The sequence below is a fragment of the Rhipicephalus sanguineus genome, chromosome 1, assembly GCF_013339695.2.
Source record: "Rhipicephalus sanguineus isolate Rsan-2018 chromosome 1, BIME_Rsan_1.4, whole genome shotgun sequence".
Classification (NCBI taxonomy): Eukaryota; Metazoa; Arthropoda; class Arachnida; order Ixodida; family Ixodidae; genus Rhipicephalus; species Rhipicephalus sanguineus.
In genome coordinates, this window is record NC_051176.1 from 325999100 (window position 1) to 326015943 (window position 16844).

At 51.1% G+C, this 16844-nt stretch overlaps 1 protein-coding gene across 1 annotated transcript in view; it reads left to right on the forward strand.

The window, feature by feature from the left end:
• LOC119383896 (peptide transporter family 1) overlaps positions 1-16844 on the forward strand; it is a 658636-nt gene that overhangs the window by 586707 nt on the left and 55085 nt on the right. The gene's annotated exons all lie outside the window — the stretch shown is intronic.

The following is a 16844-nucleotide window of genomic DNA, read 5'->3' on the forward strand; positions in this document are numbered from 1 at the left end:
GTCAGTCAAAGTATGTGCACAAGCGTATTCGCGACTCTTTTTCCTCAGGTTTCTTAGTTCTCTCTCTCCGCTTTTTTTTCTTTTTAGAGTCGAAGCTCCTTAAGGCGGCACCCGTTCGTCCCTCGTAGTTGTCGTAGTCGTAGTGCGTAACCAGTCGTAACGCTAGTACCAGATCTTGACCTCCAAGGTGGTGCCGGTGGGAGATTTTTCCTGTGCGTTGTTGAACAATAAAAAATTCGCAGCGTGCGCGTTAACTAAAAGCCGAATTCTTCTGTCTCTCATTCCCCATTAGCAGCCATTGGCATGTTCCAGTAGGAAACGTTAGTAGAAGTAGAAGTGTAAGTGTTAGCTAAAAGCCGACTTCTTCTGTCTCTCATTCCCATTAGCAGCCATTGTTTACCTCCAAGGTAGTGCCTGGTGAGATTTCTCCTGTGCGTGATTAAACAATAAAAATTTTGTTCAAAACGCCGTTGATTGATGAAATAAACCAACGAAAGACGCCAGATGTTTTCTAAAAGCAAAACGAAAGAACGCCAGATGTTTCTAAAGCAAAACGAAAAGACGCCAGATGTTTTCTAAAGCAATGGTTTTCTAAGCAATGAAAATTCACAGAGTACATGTAAAATTAAAGTGAGCTGCAAGTCGTCATAACTCATCGAACCTTTAGTATAAACGCGCCCGATCTCACGTCGGTGATGATGTACTGGGCAGAATTCACGGAAGGTTCACGGTTTACAGATGAACCTCCGCAGCTTCGCCCACTCATCATCATTCACTCCGTGGATATGCTGTGATTTTTTTCTTTTTTTTCTGTATGTACTTTTTCTTAACCTTTTTTTCTCTCTCTCGGCTCGGAGAACGATGATATAAAAGCGCATCGAAGCCTGGTAAGTTTCATCCTGATGAATATCGGTCTCCGATCGAAACGTCGACAAATAAACAGTTTTTTAGAAGCGTATAGCATTTTCCTATATATATATAATTCAAAAGAAAGTGCTGAAGGTCCGGCGCACATGTAGTTGAAGAAATGAAGAAGCACACTGACGAAAATTGCATATTTTTACTCATTTACGTTTCGTCCGCGGCACGGCCTTCGCCTTCGTCATGATTCTGACGAAGGCCGTGCCACGGCCGAAACGTAAATGAGTAAAAATATGCAATTTTCGTAAGTGTGCTCCTTCATTTCTTCAACTATATATATATATATATATATATATATATATATATATATTGTAAGGAAGAAGAGAACAGAGACAGCACCCTTGCTGTGGGCCGGCTGGTCTTATTCTACCTCCTCGTCTTCCTTCTCGTCGCCCTAGCCGAGCATGCGCCTATGCCCGAGCGCCGCTGTCTTCATTACACTCGGCCACGTTGCGAGCACGGTGTCCTGCCAAAAAATGACCCTTCACTGGCGGTGTTTGCTGGTGAAACCATTTAGAGGTCCGGGGCCCTGAACCTTCAAAGAGACGCCAGCTCATAGAAACACCGATGATTCTGGCATGCGGCATTGGCTGCCTCGCAGAGGCCGCTCACGCCCACGCTGCGACACTGCCTGGAAAGAAACTAACTCTGGCGGTCGGCTTTGACTGTGCCGCGGAGGTCGGTCCTGTGTAAGCCGCGACTTCTCGTGCCAAAATGCCGCACATTCTGCGGGGCCACACTCGCTGTGTCCGGGTAGTCGTTGAAGCCCTCGGTCGTGCTGTGGCCTAACGTGGTGAGTGGCAGAAGACGACGCAAGCACCTGGCACTTTTTCTGCAATCTGGGGACAAGCTTCCGCACTGCCGCGTCCAGGGGCGTAGCCAGAAATTTTTTTCGGGGGGGGGGGGTTCAACCATACTTCATGTATGTTCGTGCGTGCGTTTGTATGTGTACGTGTATATATACGCAAGCAAAATTGAAAAATTTCGGAGGGGGTTTGAACCCCCCCAGCCCCCCCCCCTTGGCTACGCCCCTGGCCGCGTCATCAATGCCAACTACTTTAGCGCTATACGCATGTGAATGCTGGGTCTGCCACAAAGCTTCACGTTATTTCGTCGTACTATAGTGACACTTCGATCGAAGCGGTATGTGACCGATGTCTGCAGCCGTGTTGGTCTCTCCGGCCTCCATCAGAGAGACATCGTTGAATGAGGCGGGTACGTCTCTGCAAGCGCTTGCTGGTGCGCGCTTTCGATATACTGGAAGCGTCGACTGCGGAGTCATGGATGTGGCGGCACCGTTGAGGAAGCTACCAGTCAAGCCATCGGCGCACGTGGGCTCTACTCTAAGGTCGCTTGTACCAGCTGTTCGGTTCTTCCTACGCACAAGGAGACCATCTGTGCATTTGGCCAATGACTGCACTGATCTTCGCGTGTGTAGCTCCGGCGGGTCAGAGAGCACATTAACAATGATTGCTGGCATGGACTCGTTCGGCTACTGAACCGTGTTGACAGTTAGAGAAGCCGGCGTTTCCACGTGCCAAGGTAGTGATGAGCTTCCGGTCTGCGTCATCGACTTCTGCGGCACGGAAGCGTCTTGGTCTCGGCCAAGGAAGGTAGTGAAGTGGGTCGCGACGCGGAGTTTGAGTCCTCGGCCGCAAAGCCCACCTTGTGGCCTTTGTGAGTGCCTGTCGCTGGGTGTTCCGCGAAGCTTGCTGTTAAGAAGCTGCAGGACACCGATTCATCATCGCGGTGTTGCCCCTCAGGAACTCGGTATCTGAGAGAGGGCTCGTTAGTGCAGGGCACAACTGCACCGTCACGACGGCGCCCTTCACGATCTAGGTCATAGAGGGAGGGCAAGCTGGTGAATGCCCGAGCTGCACCATCGAGGTGGTGTACCTCGCGACTCCCATGTGTGGTAGTGACTTGATCGGCAGGGAGGGGGTCACCGTCATGAAAAAGCGGGCGAAAGAGACTTTTCAACTTAGCACACCATTCGGGCCAAGTTTGTTGCCTGCTGCCTTCGTAGCCATGCCATGCCTTGGCGGCATCGCGAAGGTGGTCAATGGCTACTAGCCATTTCTGCTGGTCCGTCCAGGCATGATGGTCGCCGAGCGAGGTGGTGGTCTCGATCCACAGGAAAACATCGTCCTGGAAGCGGCGAAACACTGGCACTGCCCAAAGAGCCGACGATGGTGAAGCGGCAGGCGAGAACCCGGAGCTCAAAGACGTCATGCGGTTGAGCTGACGTGATAATTCCGTCAGGACATGCAAGAGCTCCGGGCCGTTGACGGGGGGAGCGCCCGACGAGCCAGGAACCGCGGCTGCAGAGTACGCAGCGGTCCCGGTGCTCATGGTGATACAATCCATTGCCAAGGACGCGTGGATGGCGACCCTTGTCGTGAACTGGTGTCACGGCGTCGGTCAGTTGGTGTGGAGCCGCCGAGGAGGCCTAGACGCCGTCCCCGAACGGTGGCTGCAGCGGCGGCAGGTGAGCAGGTGCCGAGGAGGCCTGGACGCCGTCCTCAAGTCGCGCTTACTGCTGCTGCACGCTGGCGGGCGCCATGAACGAGGTTCGCGCTTACGGTTCGATGGTCGTACACTGCGCCATTGTAAGGAAGGAGAGAACAGAGACAGCTCTTTGCTGCGGGCTGGCTGGTCTTATTCTACCTCCTCGTCTTCCGTCTCGTCGCCCTAGCCGAGCATGCGCCTATGCCCGAGCGCCGCTGTGTTCATTACAATATATATATATATATATATATAGTGTGTGTGTGTGTGTGTGTGTGTGTGTGTGTGTGTGTGTGTGTGTGTGTGTGTGTGTGTGTGTGTGTGTGTGCGTGCGTGCGTGCGGAGACACGATAGGCACTGAGCAAGGTCAGACTGCGCTACTCACAGCGTCCATCTCCTGTGAGCAACTATTTCGTCACGACTCTTAGTAACTGTTGATGTGCAAGGTGCGGGTTAATCGCCACCCGAAGGCGAAGTTTGAATGTTCCACGACGCAGGCGAACAACGGCCCAGTCCAACTGCTGTGCCAACCAATTTCGCTCAATGAATGTGAGATCCCTCGCTGGATGACGACCTCAAGTAATGGCCCTCCAAAACCAACGGGTTAGCGCCCTGGAAGGACACTTGTCAGCTTTTGAACGTCGTGTTCTTCCTAACTGATGTTGCGTTGACGATAATCACAACTAAATGTGAACAACTTGGGGCACACTTGAAGAGCGATTCGTTGACTCCGTGAGGAAAAACTAGAGGGCAGAAGAGACGCTACTGCAAGGCGCGCAAGTGCCAGGCGCAATATACGTCCAGGCAGTGATAAAACTGGTGTCCTCTGGCTTCCGTCGAACAGGGGCATCACACCAATATTTGGCAGGCTAGGCAATGTGATATAGATAGCAGCCAGTCGGTCGATCGTGTCCAGACAGAGCTGACACACCCGAGCACTCACCACCCCTGCCTGCAACCAGAGCCCAGCTTTGCGTTCTACTCCTCGTATCCTGCGTCGAGGGTCATTGGGGATTATGAACTCAACAGTAGCCACGTCGCTACAACAGAGGCCCTACTGATGGCGCTCAGCCACGTCGAGAACAGCCGCGTTTTTGCGTCCAAGATCCTGTGACTGATGATGTCAGGCCGTGGCAAGAAAAGCACGGACCCTACCACCACGACGCGATTTTTGACCGATACAACGGATTTCAGAGAGCAGCAGACACGAATGACAACGAACCTTCTCGCCGCCCGCAGCATTCACTTCGCGGAATATTTTGTGAACCGCCCGTGTGCTACAACAGCGGTTCCACATGACATAGTATGTCTCCCTATTATCACCAATCACGAAGGACACCGTTCTCGTGAAGTTCATATGAGCCGCGGACGTCCCATTTGCTTCTAAGGACACGAGACCACGCGCAGTGATTCGCCAGCATCTGAGCGGACACCACCTTCCCTCTGGCGCCATTCTTCTTCAGCGCCGCCGGGGAACTAGCAACCTTGGCCAATGGAGTTGAGGTCGCCGGACGGTCTTTGCAAGAAAAAAAGACACAGTTTTGCCGCAAGGGTGAAACAATGAATGCGATAGCAGCAAATTTGAATGTCACACGAAGAGCGGCAAGCAGCTTGAAACTTGCAGCGCGACGCTCAAACACAAAGCACGCACGAGAAGAACGCACACAGGCCTAACAACTGTCAAGGCACGAACACACTGGCGGCGCGGCACTCTCCCGCGCGCTAAAGCAGGGGAGTGAAACTTCCTATACCATCCAATGGAATCGACATTCGCTCTCAGCGCCAGACTACCGCCTGGTGTTTGGGGGCGGTACTAAACCATGGCGGCGCATTGCAGGCACGCACTGGGGGACGCCACCTTGATGATGACTGAGGATCCGAGTGGTGGGGGAGGGGGGGATTTAGCACCAAAATTCAATTGGGATGCACCAGCAAGCCAAAGTGAGCGATTGGAGGTATTCAGATGGCGAGCGCGCGACCTTTTTCCTGTTGCGCAACCCGCCACATGATCAAAACGGCAATCGTTGCGTTCTGATTGATGAAGGTTTGCCCATCCACCTATTTTTGCACCACTTATTCTAAGTAAGGCTTTGTTTTTTTTTACGTGTACACATATATTAGACAAGAATAAAAGAGCAGAGTTTCTTTGAATGTTTTATTGCTTCAACGTGCCATTCATACAGTAAAAACACAACTTGAACATTTTATGCTACTGCCGCAATCGCATCCTGATATGCCGTGCAAGCGTAGAAAAACAAAACGAGCAGCATGCAGACCGTACCTTTCGTTCGCCGGGATCCAAAAGAATTTTATGCCGGTGTGGCGTGAAGAATTTCGACACCACACAGCACGGCACGATTTGTGATGACGGCGCGTATCCATTCATGCGTCTGTTTCGCGGAAGCTTGCAAGGGTTTCGCCAGTTTCGCAGAAACAAACTTTACGGTGGTAAAAGCGGCCTTTGGGACACCGTAGGCCGTAGCACACATGGGCGCGCAACAAGAAACGCCCCTTTTTCGCCGTGAGAGATTGGGCGGCGCAGTTCCCGTTTTCCACTCCGGGTGGCGCTCGTATTTTCGCTATCTAAATCTCGAACTGCAACCTTTAGGTTCACTTGCGTATTAAAAACTGCGGAGTTAATAAGTGCCCTGGCAATAAATAGGTAGGCAATGGAACAACAACCTTCATTTATGGTCGAAGGTACTACAGCCCCCAAACGGGACAGAAAAACCCCCTGGCTAAAGCCCCTGAAGCTTGGTAAAGTTCTCCTCCTCCGCTGTCGTTTCTCCTCGGTATCCTCTCCTTCGCACTCTCGATACAGAGTGTTTTCGAACGTGACGCCACCTACCTTGCTCCTGCGTAGCACACGCCCTTTCGCGGAGATCGCGCTTGCCTGCCAGGCAGCGCGCTCTAAGCATTCAAACCAGCAGCTTTTAATATTTTTTGTTTTAATTAGGAGTTGTTGGCGCTTTTATATAGCACCGGCTACCCCTTTTCGCAAATAGAATTCGGAAAAATGCGTAAAAGAGCAGCAAGGGAGACCACGTGCATCTTCTTCTAGAGCACAATATTTCTCTCCGGTGGCTTATGCACATTTATTAACTGCGCCTATTGCTGTTTGATAACTTATTCTAAAATTATCTAAACGAGCGTAACGGTGGCTCATGTCGGCTCTGTGTATGACCGCATAGGGTTATACAACATGTGCAAAGAGCATGTGCTCTTTGGTAGATTTAGTAGTTCTTTTCATTAGTAAGGTCGTTTCTTCAACGGTAAATTTCAACTCACGAGACGCACTGCAGTCCCTGAAGTCACAGCCATCAACTAGTCCTGGACATCAAGCGCGTAAGCAAAACTCACAGGGTCCCTTATGCATTCGCCTAAGATGACTCGAAGACGAAAGTCATCTTGTTCTTCTTCACTTGACGTATTGATCCTACCCCGCACCCTCTGAAACTTTGTACACCTCACCTGGTTTTGCATTGCCTCCGTGATCGGCCGATCACGGAGGCAATGCCAAGAGACGATGTCATCCGATGTCATCGTGTGGCGTCACGTTATGTGACTTCGTGATGACGTCATAGCGACGTCACCATGACGTCACCAGTTTTTGCTATCTGTGACGTCATGAAAACGTCATTTGGTGACGTCTTGCGTGATCTTGAAAACATCTGAGAAGTATCTCTCATAAGGCACGACTTTTTTTAACACTTTAATTCTGCATGTTTCGTTGAGGTTCTAGTTGGTCTGAAACGTTTTCCACTGCAAAGCACAAGAGCCCATTAAAACAATTCGGCAGATCCCACTTGTTGTGGGAATCAGGTTCATGCGAAGCAGTCAGCGGGTACTTCTATGCTGTATATTATGGCTGTGAGCCAAGCGTTAAGAGGTGGATCGACGTGTTTTTGTAAGTAGTAACTGCGTGCACATTGTGGGCTTACCAGGCACGTCGACAACACTGGCGTTTAAAGGGTAACTTATGGTGCGACGTAATGTCAGCCCTCACGTTAGAGTACATGCGTCAGTATTATCGAAACTAAGTGCACTTTATGGTGCAATAATGTGAATATCATACGTAACATTCGTTAATGTAATCATCCGTAGTCGAGAAATGCTTCAATATAGCTTGCTGAATCATAGGAATACAAATGTATTGTTTATTAGGCTGCCATAAAAGCGGAGCCAACACTCAAGCCACAAAAGTTAATCTAATATGACGCCTGTATTGTAGGAGTACATAAGTAGAGTTTACTGCTTTCTTGTAAAATTAGATAGCCAGCACGACAACACAATTGACGTTGCACCGGCACTACGCCTGCATAGGCTGCTTTTCCAATCCAGTTAATAGACCTGTCGTGGCTCTGCGGTAGAATACCTGATTGCCACGCAGAATGCTTGGGTTCGATTCCTGCTGGGATCTGCAGTTTTTCTTAACGCTCTCAAATTTAAATTACCAATGTCTGTTCTTGCCGTTCCTGTAGATGTAAACTGTCAATAACCTGTGGCGCATACCCGTACACCGCGGCCCGTGGTAAACGGGCATGTGCCACAAGTGTCTGGAGGAAAAGTTTTGACGACGTATGCGACGGGATTTTCACGTTATGGGTGTCACGACCCGACAGTCACATTCGTTAAATCCTCTTACCCTCCCATGCCAAGGTGGGTCTACACCAAGCTAAGGAGGCGATCATGAGAGCGCCCAGATGTAGGCGGATAGATAGATAGATACCTAGATAGAAACGCTCAAAGTGCTAAAAGTTCGCTATGAAATGCTTTGCATGTAAAAACAGTTATTTATCACTCATATTCTTCCTGTGCTGGCATACGCCTCATCCATATCGGACCTCGCCCAAAATTAACAAGCTAGAGGCTGTCCAGAATCGCTCGGCACGTTACATTCTATCAAATTACCATCGAACATCCAGCGTATCTGCCATGAAAGCCAACCTCAACCTTATGTCACTTGCCACGCGCAGAAAGCTGGCACGCCTCTCTATCTTTCAGAAAATGTATTATAAATATCACATTATAAAATCGCGTTTAATACAACCTGTATCTTTTACATCATCTCGCTTAGATGACAATAACAAAGTACACATTCCTCTTAGTAACGCGTTAACATACCTTCCGGAAACATGCCTCGACTGGAATCACCTGTTTGCATCAGTCGCCCCTATTACTAACCCTGACACATTCCGAAAGGTATTAAATACGTCACTTTGATTTCATTTTGCGCATACGTGATGCAGCGACTTCTTTTGTACGCTTTTGGTTTTTTTGTATGCACTGCGCTTTTCTGTTAAATATGCCTTCAAATATTTTTTTTTATTTTCCCGATTTCCTGTATTGACTGTATTGCAAGTTCCTTAGTTGGAATGATGTTATGTTCTATTCTTTTTGCCCCTCCCCTGCACAATGCTCCTGAGAGTAGAATAAATAAATAAATAAATAAATAAACCCTTTTTTCGTGCTGCCGTACACTATGGTGGTTTTCAATGTGAACAAAGATCAAAAGGGAAAAAGTCAAATGCATCGAGCTCACGTTGACATTTTAAAGAGCAAACAGGAATTGGTGAACAGCAAAATAAAATGTGCGTCAGCAAAGTGCACACAACGATACACAGCCATGGTCAATCCTAAAGAGCACTGACTTGTCAATATATCTACAACACTATAACCTACATATCTACAACAATATAACAATTGTACAACAACTGAACTTGTTTAGCTGTTTGTAGTTAACATCAGAGCGCGCAATGCTGTTGCCCCGGTAAGCCTTTTCTTGATTGTCACAAAAAGCGTTCGTGTGCGTTTGCGCCCACATTCCTGCAAGCTGTCAATAGCATAAATAAAATGCCGCCGCACCGGACACAACCGAGAAGCGAGCGATACGAGTTGTGTGTGGTAACAGCAACACTAAGTGATGCACGTAAATTATCATTGCGTGGTCCAACATAGACGACCGCGGCGACGCAACATATGCAGCGATCTGAGAATGCAAAAGCCTTGTCGTAAACGTGGCAGCTTGGACCCATATGTGCAAGAACATGCCAGCGACGTCTGGTGTTGGTGATGGTTGCCTACCTCGAGCACGTTAGCTCCGCCGAACGGTTGCCAGCTCTCAACAGGTCGTCCAACCAGAGTGCGCATCAGAGCCACTCATTCCGGTGGACGGGCTTTCCTCGCTTCTCCGCTCGTTCGCCCGCTGGTCGAGAGCGGTCGGTGTCCCGCCCTGTGCGCGGCTAGCGCGTGTCGATAGTCTCTGAAGGATGTACGTACATTCAGACCACTGTGTAAACGACGCCGAGCGAATGCAGTCACCCAGTGCCCCTACCGTGTTTCGACGCTGTGAGCGAATTGCCAGGACACGTGCATATTTAAGATGGTAACCTGTGTACACACCGCATTGCCGTCGCTGTTAGTCGAGGCCTTGTAAGGAATGAGAACGCGACCTTTCTAGCCTCTTGCCGTATACCCCAACACTAATACTATGGGTGTATTGCGAATGTTGTGATGAGGTTTATTGATGTAATGAAGTCGCAACAAGGTCGCAACGAAAAAGGACCGTACGGTAACACAGTGCAAGGCTGGCACAGGCGGCACAGGCTCTCGCGCAATCAGAACGCGGATCGTTTTCGTCCTCTTTCACAGGCGCACACTCGTTCCTGCATCTGCTCTGCTACAATACCCCCGGGGTGAAGCGTAGCTATCCTGGTGAATCGGGGAGTGCGAAGAATGAGGGGGTCGTATTAGGGCTTGAGACGATCGGCGTGTACGGTCTCGCGTCCTCGACAGCGCAAATCTGGCGATTGTAGGAGGAGCTCGACGATGTAGTTCACCGGCGAGGTGGCATGAATGACAACGTACCGACTATGGTACTATACCAGAAGTCTAGAGCAAAGGCCAGGGACGTGGGGGGAGGGGGGGCGGGTGTGGCCAAAGCCAAGCAAGGGAGCCAGCAGGAAACGTACGAGCTGGGTGATGAACATCGTCATGTCGCGTCTTATGTCGACCTTGAGCTTCACCTATCAGGGAACGAGCCAACTGACGGCAGTCTTCGGCGTTTCTGGCGACTTCATCAACTGAAGTGCACTCAGAGGCATCAGGTCGGTACGGGAGTAGGGTGTCCAGTGGGTGGGAAGGTTCGCGGCCGTACAAGAGAAAGAACGGCGAAAGCCGGTAGTCGCTTGCATCGCGGTGTTGTAAGCGAACGTAACAAAAGGTAGTATAGTGTCCCAGTTGGTGTGGTCGGCGGAGGTATACATATCCTCAACATGTCGCCGAGTGTGCGGTTGAACCGCTCGGTGAGACCATTGGTCTGTGGATGGTAGGCGGTGCATTTCCGGCGAATTATGTTGCATTCAGCGAGGAAGGCTTGGATGACCTCCGACAGGAACAAGCCACCCCTCTCACTGAGTAGTTCCCGCGGAGCACCATGGCGTAGAAGGAAGCTGGGAAGAATGAAAAGTGCAACTTCGCGGGCGGTCGCTGCCGGGAGAGCTGCAGTCTCAGCGTTGCGCGTCAGATGATCGACGCCGACAATAATCCACCAGTTTCCAGAGCCACTGTACGGGAGGGGGCCGTAGAGGTCGATACCCAAGCGGTCGGATGGGCGAGCCGGGCACAAGAGCGGCTGCAACGTGCCAGTAATGTGTCCCGGAGGTGTCTTGCTTTGTTCGCATGTAGTGCAAGACTGAACGTATTTCTGGACAAAGCGATACATTCCTTGCCAGTAATATCGCTGACGCAGCCTTGCGTAGGTTTTCAGGACGCCAGCGTGAGCACTTTGTGGATCTGCATGGAAATTCGCGCAGATGTCAGAGCGCATATGACTACGCAAAGGAAGGAGCCACTTCCAACCAACTGGCATGTAGTTGCGGCGGTACAGAATGTTGTCTCGCGCGGAAACGTGGACTGCTTGACGGCGTAGCGGTCTCGTCGAAGGGACAGCAGATGGATCGGTAAGGTAGTCGAGCAACAAGGCGAGGTATGGGTATTTACGCTGCTCCGAAAGCATGTGAGTGGTGCCGAGTGGTGACAAGGTGGTAAAGAAGGGTGACAGAGAAGCCACATCTGGTGTTATTGGCGAGCGGGAGAGTGCATCCGCATGCTTGCGACCGGAACGATATACGACACGAATATCGTATTCCTGCATTCAAAGTGCCCAACGGCCCAGGCGTCCCGACGGGTGTTTCAAGGTGGAAAGCCAACATAGAGCGTGGTGGTCTGTAACCACGTCGAAAGGCCGGCCGTAAAGGTACGGGCGAAACTTCTTCAATGCCCAGATTATCGCCAAGCACTCTTTCTCTGTCACGAAGTAGTTTAATTGAGCCTTCTTGAGAGCACGACTCGATTAAGCGACAACGTATTCACCTTGGATGCCCTTCCATTGTTTCAAAACTGCACCACGACCGACGCCACTTACATCGATGTGAATTTCTGTGGGAGCAGTGGGCTCGTAGTGACGAAGGATAGGTGGTGAGGTCAAAAGGCAGCGCAACTGGCAAAATGCGTGATCACATGCAGGTGACCATGCAGATATACCTTTGCTGGTGGCAAGCAGACTCGTCAAAGGTGCCATGATGGACGCGAAGTTACGCACGAAGCGACGAAAACAGGAGCAGAGGCCGACAAAACATCGGATGGCTTTCATCGATGTGTGCTTTGGGAGTTCGGCGACAGCTCGAAGCTTATCGGGATCCGGAAGAACGCCGTCTTTTGAGCTGACATGTCCCAAGATGGTTAGTTTCCGTGCTGGGAAGTGGCACTTCTTGGTGTTAGGTTGTAGGCCCGCAGAAGTTAGGCACGTCCGAATTTCGTGCAGACGAGCAAGGTGTATCGGGAAATCTGCTGAAAAGACTACTATGTCGTCCAGGTAACACAAGCAAGTCTTCCACTTGTGGCCTCGAAGGATGGTGTCGATCATGCGTTCAAATGTTGCAGGCGCGTTGCAGAGCCCAAATGGCATGACGTTGAACTTATATAGGCCATCGGGCGTTACAAAGGCTGTTTTAGAGCGATCACACTCTGCCACAGGCGCCTGCCAATACCCAGAACGCAGATCCAAAGATGTAAAGTACTCGGCGTCTGTAAACAGTCAAGAGCATCGTCTATTCGCGGTAGCGGGTAGACGCCTTTTTTCGTAATCTTGTTTAAGCGGCGATAGTCAACGCAAAAGCGAATGGTGCCATCGTTTTTCTTGACCAATACCACAGGTGATGACCAAGGACTTTGAAAAGGCTGTATGACTCCACGTTGAAGCATGTCATCCACTTGCTCCGTAATGACGCGGTGCTCTTCGGCGGAAACGCGCTAAGGCTGCTGTCGCAGGGGCGAGTGGGAGCTTGTGTCGATAGTATGACTGATAGTCGTGGTGCGGCCTAACGAAGGTTGTTGAAAGTCGAAAGAAGAGATAAACTTGTCAAGGAGAGCAGCAAGTTGGCGGCGATGAGAGGGGGGGGGAGGTTGGCGTCAATGGCATTGTCGAACGCTGACTAACTTGATGGCTGAGATGCAGGAGTGATTGGGCCAATGTGGCAACATGTGGTGTCGTCGGGAAGATCAAGATCATCGATGTGGTCGACAGGTTGTACATATCCTAAAGTTTCACTACGGAGTAAGGCAATGGGGTAGTTAAAGTGGTTTGTAACCAGCATTATGGTTGACCCATACGGAATGCTGAGAACAGCAAATGGGGGAACGATGCCCCTGCGTTCAGTGAACACTGAAGATGGCGTAAACACTACCGTGGCCTCAGGTTGAGCAGTACACAAAAGGGTAATAGGGACTGAAGCTTCCGGGGGCAAGATGGTGTCGGCATCAACGATGAGTTTGCAGGGAAGAAGAGAACGGTCGGGCGATGAAAATTCGCATGTTCGCACAAGGGACAATTCCGCACGTGAACAATCGATGATAGCTTGATAACGTGAAAGGAAATCCACACCCAGGATGAGGTCATGAGAGCAAGATGGCAGAACAAAAACTTCGACGGTGTACATAATGTCTTGGATGACGACGCGCGCTGTACACAGAGCTAAGGGATGAATGCGTTGCGCGCTAGACGTGGACAGCACCATGCCACAGAGAGATGTCACTTTCTTGAGTCTCCGACAAAAGTTCGCGTTCATCACAGAAACGGCGGCCCCGGTATCTGCAAGCGCCAGTGCGGCGACTCCCTCAACATCTACATCAATAACGTTTTGCGGCGATCCGAGTCGAAGTGCCTCTGTTCAGGCGCAGATGGGGTGGCATATTGCGGCGCGTAGGTAGGAGTTTCTAAGGAGGCGTACGCAGGTGTGGGACGGCGGCGGCAGACGCTCGCATATGGCCAGCGATGCCACACGCGAAGCAGATAGTGCGGTTGTCATGGGTGCGCCACGCATCTGATGGACGGAAGAAGTGTGGTGGGGGCCTGTAAACTGGAAGCGAGGCGGGATGGGGGGGTGCGGATAAAGAGCTTGGATGCGGTGGGGGCCGCGCGACCACAGCTGCGTAGCTGAGAGGTGAAGATGTAGCAGGCGGAGCGTAGCCGGCACTCGAGAGAGGGGGTGGCATGGAAGTGCACGGGTAAGGGGCCGGAACTGCAGGGAGGGCCTCACAAATTTCGGTGCGTATGGCCTGCTGCTGTGTCGGAGGCAGGCTTGCGGTGGGCGCGTCGCTATGAGGCAGCAGGGAGAGCTGTCGGGCCACTTCCTCTCTGATAAAGCCCTTGATCTGGTTAGTAAGTGTTCCCTGGCAAACGTTGCCGTTTGCGACTGCGACTGCCGAGATCGAATCTGGTGGTGGGAGACGTTGCCGGGCGATGGAACGCTGACAGCGCAATTCATGAAAGCTCTGGCACAGGCTTACGAGCACTGCCACAGTGGTCGGGCTTTTCGCCAGCAACAACTGGAATGCGCCATCCTCGATACCCTTGAGAATTTGTCTGATCTTCTCGTCTTCCGGCATATATGGGTTAACCCGCCTGCAGATGTCTAGCACATCCTCAATGTAACTGGTAAATGTCTCTCCAGGCTGCTGTGCTCGGTGGCGTAGACGCTGGTCAGCGCGGAGCTTGCGGACCTCTGGTCGGCCGAATGCTTCGGTCACGAGGGTCTTGAAGCCTGACCAGTTGGCGATAGCGGATTGGCGGCTGGTAAATCAAAGTTTAGCGACGTCAGCCAAGCAAAAGATATCGTAGCCGAGCTTAGAGTCGTCGTCCCACTTGTTGCTGGCGCTTACGCGTTCGTATAATAAGAGCCAGTTTCGACGTCATGCTCACCACTTCCGCTGAAGAGTGGCGGGTCTCGTTGACGGGTAGCGCCGGGGCAGGGGGACGGGGCAGCCTGTGGTGCTGGCTGGACAGTGACAGCGTTAGTCTTGTTGTCCGGTGGTCTCTCGGTCAACTTGCGAGAGCGGAGCTCCAGGTCTGTTTGGGGATCTCTGCAACCTCCACCAAATGCGATGGGGTTTATTGATGTAATGAAGTCGCAACGAAAAAATGTCGTCTAAAGACGATAGAAGAGGCGCTGCGTGAGATATAGACGCCATCTGGCAATACGTCGGGAAACATGAGTGCTGTGTTGCGGGCTGGTAGTCCCGGCGCAGCAGCAGGCGAAGACCGGCGGGGACGCGAGCCAGCCCGAACACGCGGTTTGGCGCGAAGTGCTGAAGCAGAAGAAACATCCGCACTCAAGGAGTACTCTCCACACACTCCTTTATTTACACGTTGCCTGGGTAAAACAGGAATGCCAGAGCGGCGTCCCATGGCATTCGTACAGTGCAATACAGAACCGAAACCAAAACACAACAATGAGCTCGTGCAGAGGGCACGGAGGAAGGCAAGTTTCAGCGCAGTCGCATTATCAGCGCAGCTCAAGAAACTAGGGTCTTTAGAATTACGCATGTATGCATTTTCTGTTAAAGGAACACACCACCTAATACTTACCTAGTGATGTTGCGCCTCAGATATGCTTAATGTTTGCTTTTTGATCGACAATGTACACAAGTATGAACCTAGTCAGCCGTTCAAGATGGCTGGCCCTTGGGAAAGTGGTTCAACTTCGGCCGAGTGGCTGAATCGAGTGACGTGCCGACAAACAAAAAGACAGACAGAAAGACAGGCCAAAATTTATGCGTTTAAGTATCCCAAGAAAGACTATCGTCTTTAAAAGGACCGTACGGTAACACTGTGCAAGGCTGGAAAAGGTGGCACAGACTCTCGCGCAATCAGAACGCGGGTCGTTTTCCTCCTCTTTCACAGGCGCATACTCGTTCGTGCATCTGCTCCACTACAATGTTTTTTTTTTTCTGTACAGGTGCGACTCATGATCCGTGTCCTTTGGATACACAGCTCAAAGGATCCCCCTCTGTTCCTCCCTCTAATAAATGGCAGTCAAACAATGAGTTACCAGTAAAGATTTTTTTTAATTAAAGGAGTCCTGGCGACACTCTTCACTTCTTCTGGAACTGTGGAATGCCGCGATATCGTTGCGCAAATGGCAAAGGCAAAACCAAAGCTGTTTGATTTGAACGGAGAAACCACGTTGGATTCGGACTAGAGCGGCACACAACGGCTAGTTTTGTGATTAGAAGTGACATTTTTTTAAAGGAGAATAACGACAATGGCCGGCGTTTTCACTGGCTTGACGGCACAACTCGTACGTAATATTCATATGGCCCAAGCTAGACCACACATTTGTGCGCTAAAAATTATACAACCACTCTTTATACTTCCTCCGATACAAACGGACTTCTGTTTTTGAATATGAAATTTTGCAAAGAATTGCAAAACGACCGCCAACATGAGCCGATACTACCGGTATGTCTCTACAAGAAGCGCACCGCGATTATAACCTGCCATTGACATCAGTGGCCGAGTGAAATGCGAAAGGGAACGCTTTAGATGCGAAGCAGCTTATGGTGGGGGCTATGTCCGTCCCTCCCGCGTCCCGCGTCCGGCGTCCACCCCCCACAGCGCATGCGTGTCCCCTCCCGCTTTTTCTCCTCTCCTACGCTCCCCCTCTCTCCCCTCCCGTGGCGTCCACACCTCCACAGCGCATGCGCGTCCCCTCCCATCTCTCCCCTCCCGCGGCGTCCACAGCGCATGCGCGCCCTCTCCCCCTTTCTCTCCTCTAGGAATCCTCTACTCTACGGAGCGGCGCGCGCGACAGGTGGTGTAACAGCTGCATACTCCGCTGGGGGCGTCACGGTAGCTCCGCGGTATGAAAATGACGGAGCGCGCGCGCTTCATTCTCTCCTGCGCAACGCCGCCGCCAGTGTCAGCGTTAGCGCCAGCACAAATTAAGCTCTCATTAAAGTACACGATGTCCCGCTCAAGCGAACGATCTCCCCGCTGCTTCGCATCTACACATGGTTCCCTTTCGCGGAAGATGGTATCATTTTTTTTCTCATCGTCTGCTGGCGTTTTGAAGTTTGAC